Source organism: Notothenia coriiceps, unplaced genomic scaffold, assembly GCF_000735185.1.
Source record: "Notothenia coriiceps isolate Sejong01 unplaced genomic scaffold, NC01 NC01_scaffold00013590, whole genome shotgun sequence".
NCBI lineage: Eukaryota > Metazoa > Chordata > Actinopteri > Perciformes > Nototheniidae > Notothenia > Notothenia coriiceps.
The window spans coordinates 447,065-458,752 of NW_011346291.1; positions in this window are offsets into that span (position 1 = coordinate 447,065).

The following is an 11,688-nucleotide window of genomic DNA, read 5'->3' on the forward strand; positions in this document are numbered from 1 at the left end:
TTCCTTCTTTACAAGGCCTCAACAAATGTTGTATTAATGAATAGCATTGCAGTTACAAAATAAACAAAGATTAAGCTCTTTGTGCCTCAAGCATACATAAAATGTGTAAAGAAGGTTGGCCCATCCTTCACCAAAACAAATAAACAAACTGAAAACAACCTCCTTGGTGGAGTGCCACAAAGATTTATTCAGCATGAATTACAAGACCTAGCTAATGAAAACATAAAATGACTTGGGATTAAACACTCTCACACCTATAATTGTTGCTATTAACAAGGTATAAACAAGCACAACTCCTATTCTCCTATTATGTGCAAATGCCTCTGTGTTTACAGTGCTATTTCAGGAGCACCGAGACACAAACACACTCGCAGTCAAGTAACCACATGTGTACATGCATGCATAGGCACATATTCACATAATGTTACTCACAGCGCACACAAACACACGCTTCTCCAGATGTTGTTTTGGAGCGTTCCCGGATTCTGTCGCTCAGATTTGCCTCGCAGCCTGCCCAGAGTGTGTATCCATGTTTAGATAAATACACACGGGCTGGGGGAGGTGTGTGTTTCTCACACCGTGTGTTTTGGTTTAATTGAATACTACAGAGGCTTGTGGCATATGGTTTACAGTGCAGCCCACTTGGGCCTGCATAGGCTCTGAGGGGCCACACACTTTGTTGCATATAGTACAGTACTTATATATAATGTCTAATGTAGGTCTACCATATAAGCATACAATGGTACCCTAATTCACATGCACATACAGATGCTTTTTCACATGCTCGTTGAAGGGCACTATATCCATAAACATGCATGCTCGCACAAACACACTGACTCTACATGCCCACACAGCTGTCAGGATGTATGATGCATATAATGTGCACCCTTACAACATGGACCCAAAGCTTAGTGGCACTTCATATGGCAACACACACAGTGGACAATCAACCTACCCAGTAAAGTTATATGATTGATGGATTAAGGATGGAGTAAATGCCAATTGTACGCACCACTGTGTGTGCCATACTCTGTTCTGTATCCTAAAACACCTTTGCAGCAGTTGTATGAAATAACCAGACTGCACCATAAACACAATGTTATTCTGTGTTAGCATTGACCTCTCAGGTGTCAGGGTTAGGGGCCACTGGGTGGGCTTGGCATCTTATTAGTGCCCCTTAGAATGGAGCTTTTCATTCAAACGGGATTTTCCTGAATACTCATAGGCTATAAAAGTGCCAGGCACTGATGCTGTACCGTGTTGCGTTCACCCAGGGTGAAACATTTTATTTCACGAGTGGATATTTGATGTGAAAGTGGAAATGCCAGCTTCCTTTGGCCCTTGCTGTAGCTTTAGGTTTCCTTTGAGTGCCAATTCAAGTTCAGCTTCTACAATCACTGCTATGACCTTAACCATTATTGTGGACATTTTAAAACTGTCCTAGAATCAAAGAAAATGTATCAGAAATCTTAGTTGCAGACACGTCTGGCTCCAAACAGGAAGTTGTGAATAGCAGTTCACTCATGACTAATCAGCAATCACCGTGATAACATCACCTCTTTGTTTCTGTGGGAGTTTCATGGATAGGAAATACTCCAACAAGTCCCATAGTGGATGCAGTTAAATAAATGCAATTCTGACTTTGATATTTCATCACATTTATTAACACCTTTCAACACCCCCCAAAGAACAGTCTCTAAATTGGCCGTAGCAGCTTCAAGAAGTGAAACCATACCCACCACATCAAAAAGCTGGCTTGTTGTCGGCATGGCCCCCAAAAGAAGTGCAGCGGAGCTGGATTACCTGGTCAGCTGTGTCCACCAAGCTCAAATTCCCATTTTCTTCCTGATAATTCAGTGTCACAGAGGGCGGGTTGCTGCACGAATCCCCCTCTGATTGCCCTGACCCGTCATATATCCCAGATGTCAACTTTCTCCAGGAAGTCTCTTAAGTTTTCTGTCTCAGGAAAGCAGCTCCTACTGCAGTGGCTGCACTTTAATTAACATTTCAGACACTTTTTAGTGCTTGTTTACTCAGAACTCAAGCCTTAAACTGTAAAACTGTAGTCCCTAGCTGTGACAGAGGGAAACTGGCCTCCCTTATGGAGCTGTAACAACAATCTTGTCTGATTGCAGGTTACCTTTGTTAAATTGACTGTGTGACATATTGTCCACTTTCACTGTCAGAGCTGCTCAAGGCTGAATCAGGAAATCAGACCTGAGAACCACTTTGGTCAAAAAGGGTCTTGGGGAATGACAGGGTTTGTTGTCTGCGTGAATGCCTGCACGTGCACGTTTGTTGGTGTGGGGCTGGGGCAGGGGAAAACGCAGTCGCACACATACACAGGACATGAGTAAGAAGGGGGAGTGTGTTTTTAAGCTGCAGGGAGGGGAGGAGAAGGGAGGAGGCTTGCCTTGTTGCACTCTGAAGTCTGAATCCAGCGATATAGAGAAGTTAGTGGGAAGTCAGAGAAAATAAGTTGATCTTTTAAGAAAGTTCTGGACTTTGGATTTTTTTTTCATACCATTGAATTTTGGAAAGTTGGGAGGAAAAGTGTGAAGTTTCATGCTTGAAAACATGTCAGATTCTGGAGTCAATCCACACTTGGAGGGAATTATTTCAGATTTTGAAGGTTTGTCATTTCTCTTCTGCTTTCTTTTCACTTTTAATGTGATGACAGTTTATGGTAAGCAGCAACATCTGTCAGAAGTATGATGCTTATGAATAGTATTCAACATTTTTGTGTATTTGTTGCATAGTACTGCACATGTGTTTGCATCTGCTTGTTACTGTGTGTAAAAACAGGGTGGTGAGCACAGCCAAGTCCCTGTAGCCTATGGTCTGTTATTGATTGTACCCAAGTTATGTCAATAATAGAAACAAACACAGCATTGACACCACACATCCAACTCCGGAAAGCCTTCAGCTGAAAGCACTGAGAGGGAGACAGTGCAAACCTCAACACTAAGAGCTAACATCTGTCTCACCTCCTCATACTCCATTCACAACATTGTCTTTCCTTTGTTTGCTAAAATAGTGTGGAGCTGGAAATAATTCTTTGTCCACCTCTTCCTCTACCATTCTGTCTGTCTTCCTTCCCCACTTCTTTCCTGTTCCTCCTCCGGTCAGACTGCATCCTCCAGCTGGTCTTTGGCCTGATGCTCACTGTGTGATGTAATGGACTGATGCTGAAAGCAGTTTCAATCCTCATTGGTACCATGATTACCAGAGTCTTCAAAACATATTTCTAGCAGTGTACTATCAGTTCAGTTAGCAAAACTCTTTTTAAATAAATGGATGACATTGATTTATTTCATAATCCGCTTTCAATTTCTATAAATTAATCTGCATGGCTTAATTCTCTGACATTGGACTCAAGTTTGGAAAATCTGTCTTGGTTTTTAAATACTACAAAACTGTGTGTCAGCTCGTGTCTGCATGTTTTGTTTAAGACTGTACCCTCTCATTTGATTATGATAATCAGTTTTAATAGGTGAAGTATTTCCTTAATTGGGTTTAGTGTCAATTCTGCACAGTAAATTCACAAAGATTAACTCTGTGTTGATCTGGTTACTGAGATAGTCTGGTTTGACCTTGTTAACGTCATTATAAAAATGTCACCTTCATTTAATTTATGTGAATGGTACACTTGACTTACTATGCCAGTATTCATTGTTCACTAATACTGTGAATTATCTATTGAAATGTCTTGTCCTCCTCTGAACTATTGCCGCGCCTATCCCTATGATTGTCCAGCAGTGTGGAACAACTGTAGCCATTTTTGCCTTCAGTCTTGGACGCAGAACACTTTTCACAGTTCATCTCAAGCATACCACAACATCTACTGGTTTATTTTTAACTCGGAACATGGTATTTTTTTTATCACGATTATAATATTGAATACAGTTGGTGTAGACCAAGCATTTCTGGCAGACCATTTTTGTCTTAATCGGATATTACAGGTGGATGGAGTTCATGTTACTGGTTTATTCAAAGAGACGTTAAAGGCAATAAAGCCAAATGAGGTGAGAGCTAGGTCAATGCCAGGTTCATCTCTGTACTGTTGAACTTTAGTAATGCATTACCAAATATAGCATTCAGTACTACAGAAAGCACCTGCTGTAACCACTACCTAATAGTGACCACCATATTGTACCCCAACAGTACATTATACTGGTCATCATGAACCAGTCTAGTGTTTCCATGCAGGACAGAAACGGCTATAGAGAGATGTTCATGGCAAACACTTGACTGAGTAAATCCTTATTTGATCCCAGATCATCATGTTTTCCAGTACTTTGCACTGCACTGAACCTCCCTGAGGAGGGAAAAGGCACAGAGAGGGAATGGCAACGTAATTGCTGAGCACATTAAAGATGTAATAATGCGACTTGGATGACCTTCTGTGTGTTTCTGACTATTAAAAGGAAGATAGAAATCACCATAACAACTACGTGCTGAAACAATATTAGAATTTTCTAAAAGATAGAAAATGTCTCTCCTGAATCTAAACGTATGAGTCACCAGAAAATAAGCTCAGAATAAACCCATATTTGTATATCCATAGAGACTTTGTAGAGTCGTACATTAGCTCGTGTTTTGTCTGCCAATCTAAACTGAATTTTGAGTCCAATCCAAGGTATTTAGTACTGTTTATCTGCCCAGAGGTGGCATGTTCTTGCTCCAGTGAAGCACGTGGATACAGAGAGGAAATTAACATTGAAATGGAGAGCTTGCATGTGGGTGGTACAATTTGTGTGTTATACAGTTGGTTTGATTGGATAATATGCGTAAAAAACGGTAAAAACAACACTTTCCTAACAGGTCTCTCCGGAACTGTTTGTTCTAAAATGTCAATTAAATCACAAAAAGCCTGTGAGTCCATGCTTACATATTACTATGCCAAGTGAAAGTTGTTTTTCTACAGATTATTTGCTTAATCTTATGTTAGTCTATCTGTTCCTGCATGTTGTCACTCCCAACCTACGTACCTTGTAGTCGCTTTGTTACGCACTGGGTGTTCCCGTGCAAGCTTTCAACATGCAGGGTAGTCAGATAGACACTTCAACAAGGGGTTAATGTACTTCAATTAAGTATGTTACATTGCTACTTGGTTAGGTTAAGGAAACCAAACAACTTGGTAAGGTTAAAGAAAGGATCATGGTTTGGGTTAAAATAGGTATGTTTGGGACGTTACTAAGGTTGTGTTTATAAGTTAAGTATGTTATGACGTAACGTATAATTTGGACGTAAGTTTAGGCAGTTCCACACAAATATGCTCGGCCTGAATATTGTTAATATCTGCTGTGAGGTCACTGAGCTCTGATTAATCAAATGTTTAATACTTTCTGCATCAGTCACACAATCTTTTCTTTTTTTCTCCACACTTTTGATCAGAACTGTGTTGAACTCGAGACACTGAGTTCACAGGTGTTAAAATGGAATGCAGCCACTGTGTTTATTCCTTGCCGGTCACTGATGTAAATCAATCTGTTCATGAAGTGGATAGTTAACCAGTGCTTGATCAAAGGAAGAGAACAAGGCTTTACCTGTCAAAGGTTGAGGCTTAGAGGGCCTGAAGCTAAGCAACGGGCCAGCTATTCAACAGCTGCCTGACCGACTTTGTCAGCATGCGTGTGCGCGTGCACACACCTTCAACCAGGGGTGAAATTGCCTCTTGGTTCTGATTACGATTCATATCCTCCTTTTAAACAGCTGGCACTTTAACATTACTGCAGAAAATTGAAGATTTTGACCCAAGACCTGCACTAAATTACCTCTTCTATCACACGTCTTCCATCTTTACAAGACACCTCTTACTCTCACAGAATTCCTCTGTGCCGGACACAGGGTGTCGGCCAGACCCCTAGAGAACCACGCAGTAAATCTGACACAGTGAGCTGTACTGCTGCTGGTCAGCATTAGTGAACCCAACACCATCAGTGGATAGCAAAAGGAAGTATGCGTTTGACAGCGTAGTATTAAGATTTTGTCCGACTAAGCAAAAAAACGTAGTGTGAAATTGTATCGTTGGTTGTTTGGCCTTGTCTTGTCAAATAGTTTTACTGATTTTACCACATGGACATGCTACTGATGTCAGATAAACTCCACAGTGCATAAACTGGTTTTATATAACCCGTATTTTACAGATTAAGTTGACACAGTAACTGTCTTGATCACTTGACTTATTGCCTGAGGCTTGAATTACGAGACCGATGAGTGGTTCAAGGCTGTGTGCAGTACAGGGCATTTTATGAATTAATATACTGGTTCAGAAGGTTTGTTGTTACTATTCTGCATTATTGTATTTTATGTGCAGGGTTCTTATTCAAACTATTACAAATGTACAAGGTTTTCTTAACAATTGAATTAGTTGTGTTAACAGCTGCAAAGTATAGCCAGGTTAATTCATTTCATTTGAGAGACGCCTTTCTCTTTTTGACTTTCTCTTTTCTTTTTTTGTTAAAGTGATAAACTATCATATGTTCTGACATGCTGCTGTTAATGCAAAGTCGACACTTTGTACATCTGTTTCACATTTAAAGCTTCCAGCAGTTCAGGGGCACGTCACTTTCCTGTGACGCTTTTATTGTGATACATCCAAAGGAAGTGAAGGAAGAAATGACTAGCAGCTTAACATCAGAATTAATTCATCAGTGAACAGAATATGACTATGCTGGTCATTCTAAACATCAATTAGGATTAAACATATTGCAATCAAATAGTGTAGTATAAATAAGGTTTTCATTTTACATTTTTTAAATGTTCTGAGCCCAGGGGCGGACTGGGACTACAAATCCGGCCGGGACTCTCGACCGGCCCACTTTGGTACCGGCCCACCTCGGTAGCGCAAGTAAATACCGCTAGTAAATTGTCGACGGAGGGGGGGGGAGGTTCTAGTGACTTATCCGACCGGCCCACTTCAGTTTCGGCCCATAGGGATTCGTCCCGAACGTCCCGATGGCCAGTCCGCCACTGTCTGAGCCTTATTTTCCACGGTTAACATTATTGATGCTTTCCACCCTCAAAAACTCGATATCCTCAGAGTCAAACCTGAAATATTTGTTATACTCCTAAGATATGTAGTGATAGTAAGGTTTTTGCCAATAAATCAGTTACTGTAACATGACATTATTACAATTGTAACATGACAGCACAGCCAATCTTTGTTGGCTGCTGTCAGTCCAAACTCATATCAGTGATAGAGAAAACAATAAGTAAAAACTTTGTCACGAGCTGCGAACTTTTTCACCATGCAACCTCTTGGCTCAGGTCTCTTTTTGCTCTTCTCCCTCCTCTCTTTTTGTTTGTTTGACTCCCTCTAACTCTTGACTATCTCCTATTACTGCATCTGGCCTGAGATGATACTGAATATTTGTGTTGATTTGTTGGGATGTCCTTGAGAAAAAGGTGATGACACAGATGATAGAGAAGAAGTCAGCCTAACACCTGGTCCGTATTAGGACAAATGACCATGAACCGCAGTGAGAATACAGCTGCCACCATCTTTTGTTTTTGTTACGCCAAATAATCCTTTACTATAGTCTGTGCTGCATTATCTTCCCACATGAGACAGCATGAGATACCGGACACTGGGCGGTGATAGGTAGTGGTGGGACGCTGGGAGACGAGACTCCTGGCTCCTGTTAATGAGGTTCCTCTGAGGTGGACTCGACCTCGTGTTTCCAGCTCATAGTCTGGGAATGCTCTTTCACTGGGAACAATACTTCTTCATCCATCTGTCAGTCCCACACTCCTTACTTTACCTTCCTAAAGCTCTGCGATCCTATACTCACTATATTCATGCAAAGAATATCCTGGATGAAAGTAAAACCATATATTTCCCCTTTTGCGTTGAACAAGAAAAGACCCAGGAGTCTGTGGGATCCTTAGAAACTTGGGAGTTGAGTGATCATCTGAGTGAGAGATGCCCTAAATGCCTTTTGCCATTTTCTATATTCCCAGACAACATTAAAGCACATAGGGATTTAAATTCATCCCTGCTCTTAAATCATGTTCACTTCACTGCACAGTCTCTAAATAAAAACAAACGGCCCGAGAGGAAAGCACTCAAGTCCTCTGCTTTGGTCCCCTGCTTGTGGGCATATAATCACAAAGCACCCAAGAACAGAAATACTAATCTAAGATCACTGAACAGGTCATTGGCTGAACAACGTCTCAGTTCTCCTCTCTTATTTGGACACAACTTGGGAATATGTATCCTGATATCCCTTTCCTTTGTGTAGCATTAGCCCTTTCAAAATATAACCAAAGTCTACAGCAAGTGTCAAGAGTTGTTAGATTGTGCACGCTCTCCGGAAAGTGTTGGAGCTCCTAGAAGAGCTTAGTTTGGGTGACTCGCTCATTACACAATACAGTCTTAAAGGATGCATCACAACCATTCAGCTTCTTATTAAAACTGCGGTCCACTTTTGGCAGATCAGGTTATTCTCTGGCCAGAGTTCAAAGTAGCCACAGCCTTGGACTCCCTCTCACCAATCATAAAACACAAGAGTGTAGAAAGCTGCACTAAGGACACACTCCACTGGCAATATTGGTTTGGAGACTAACTTACAAATTGCAATTTTGGTGAATATCATTCTTTACTGGTTAAATCTTTCAGAGGATGAATTTTAAAGCTGTTACCTTACTGGTTAATGAACTCTGGTCTCATCAGATTAGAACTTCAGCACAGGAAATAAGCACATAAAGCTAGCCTTACAGCCTTAATAACAGTCTCCTATAGTGCCACATATGAAAGATACTCAAGCGTTAAGGGCTAGATAAAGGGTGCACTGGGAATAGTGGCGGAGATTTGTCACACAAATCACGTTAAACTCCAAGACGTGAGTGTAGATCCGTTTATTCCCATGGCAAACAAGAACGTCCTTGGTGTGTCCGACTAACACGAAAACAGAATAATACTTTGGCTCTGGCCTGACTTTTTGTCAGAGGTAAATTGTATCAAATGTCCAACATGTTGGAATGACGCAGTTTATAGCCGTAAATTAGATTAGCGCTGCTGGCTGATATGTGTGTGGAGACGGCTTTGATGTGATTGTGTTAAGCCTTGCATCCCCTGACAGTTTAGGCTTTACAGAGAGCGCTGTGGGGCTGGGGCACCGTCCCCTCCCTGTGGGTGTAGTCGCTTAAAAATAAACACGTATACATTCCTGTAACACACACTTTCTTGTTTTTTTACAAGCACTTTGAACAAAACTACATATAGTTACATAAAGACACGTGCACACGCAGACACACCACAAGCCACAAGCAGATCAAATAATCGGCGCTGCGTTTTGGATTGCAGGAAACGGGAGATGTTCTTTAGGGTGTGCGTGAGTGGCCTGGTCTTACTAGTGTGTCATTATTATACCAGCTCCTGGCCATTGGCTTGGCACAACAACTCCACGATTGGAGTCAAATTAAAGTTGACTTTGAGCCAGTGCATTCTTCCCAGGGGGTGATCCCATCTCGCAGTGTCTTCGTCTTGGACAGCTATTTTCTCATTTCACAACTAACCAAGGGGAAGGATGTGCCTCTATATCTTTGCGCTCATGTTGCTCATAAACAGGGAGTCTTGGGACTTTTTGCTTAAATGCTTGGAAGGCAGCAATGCTTGGCTGAATGCGTGCATTATTTATAATATGTCGTGAAGCACTTCAAATGGCTCCGTGTCAACCCTCACATTTTATTAACTTGTGCACCCACCGCACACAAAGCCTCGAAGTCATGACTTAATGACACAAGAATCAAATTAAACATGTAATACAGTACAGTTAAAACCTGCTGCCTGTGATCAGTAGGCCTATGCAATGGAATTGGATGAGTATGGCTTACTGGCTGTGGCCTGCTGTTTCCTTTGTGTTGCCACCCAAAACGGCTTCTACAGCTACCCCACCCTCAAACCTCAGGCTACTACTTTACTACTTGGAAACTGATCATACTGGTTTTAGATTAATTTATTTTTAACAATTCACATTGTGTAATGCTCAGTTAATTGGTATGACCTTTTGTTGAATCTTTTGTGAGATTGTTCCCACATCTATAAAAGCAATCTTGACCCATACATTATTTACAGTATAGATGAAGGATGAGCTGGTTCATGAGTCATGGTGCTTTCAATATATTTCTCCTGTTTTACTCAGTGGTGGATTTTAGTCATTAATTTCATTTAATTTCAAACTTTCATTTAACCAGATTGGCCCCTTGAGATCATAGATCTCTTTTTCAAGGGATACCTGCAGCTAATAGGTTCCACATGAAACATAAAACAAAATAAAACATAAAGGACATCATACAACATATTTACAGGCTACATTTACATACTTATCGACATTTAAATACCCATAGTTTCAAAGAGCATTTCACTTAGACTAGCTTTAAAAACATGCAGAGGAATGAAATTGCTCAGTTTCAATTATTGCTGAAGATTGTTCCAAGCAAGTGGAGCTGCGCACATAAAAGCTGTCTTACCTAAGACAGTCCTTGTTCTTGGCACATCTAACAATACTACATCATGAGATCTCAGACAATAGCTGCTTGCAACTCTCTGTGTTATCAGAGAGCAGATATAATACGGGAGTTTACCCAACAAAGCTTTATAAATAAACGTGTACCAATGACTGAGCCTCTTTACAGTAAGTGATGGCAAACCTGCCTTGGCATACAGGGTACAGTGATGAGTAAGTGCTTTACAATTAGTGACAAATCTCAGTGTGCTGTGATAGGCGGTATATAACTTGTTCAGGCAATAGGCAGGTGAATTCATATACAACAAATCCCTAGTCCAACACAGGTAAAAAGGTCACAGTGACTAGCCTTTTCCTGGCCTCAAGTGAGAAACAGGACTTGTTTCTGAAAAAGAAACCTAGTCTAACCCTCAGCTTTTTAAGCAGGTTATTGACATGAAGTTTAAAAGTTAGACAAGCATCAAGCCAGATAACAAGGTATGTGTAGCAGGTAACCACTTCTAGCACTTGTCATTGCATAGTAACAATATCTAAAACAGGCTCTGGTGTCTTTTTAGCTTTTGAAAATAGCATTACCTTGGTTTTATCAACATTTAAAAGAAGCTTAAGCTCAGCGAGCTGAGTCTGAATAATGTTAAAAGCAGCCTGTAATTTAACACCAGCCTCCTTAATGGAGGGACCTGCACAGTACATAACGGTATTGTCCGCATAAAAATTTAAAGTAGTCATTCACATTTTCACCTAAACTGTTGATATATATGGAGAATAAAAGTGGACCTAAAACAGAACCTTGAGGAACACCATTAGCAATGTTTAACCACTCAGAAGACAGCCCATCAAAGTGAACACATTGGGACCTTTCAGAGAGGTAGTTCACAAACCACCCCACTGCATGGCTGGATATGCCAATAGAGAGTAGCTTCTGCTTTAAGATGCGATGATCAACGGTGTCAAACGCTTTGGAAAGGTCAATAAATAGAGCTGCACAACTCTGCTTATTATCTAAGATACTCGTAATGTCATTCACCGCTTTTATTGTGGCAGTGATGGTGCTATGTTGCTTTCTGAAGCCTGACTGATTTTTAGACAGGATATCATTTTTACATAAAAACTCCTTTACTTGTTCACTCACTAGGCGTTCGAGCACCTTCGCCAGAACTGACAATTTAGAGATTGGCCTATAGTTATTTAAAATAGTTGCCTCCCCTCCTTTTAG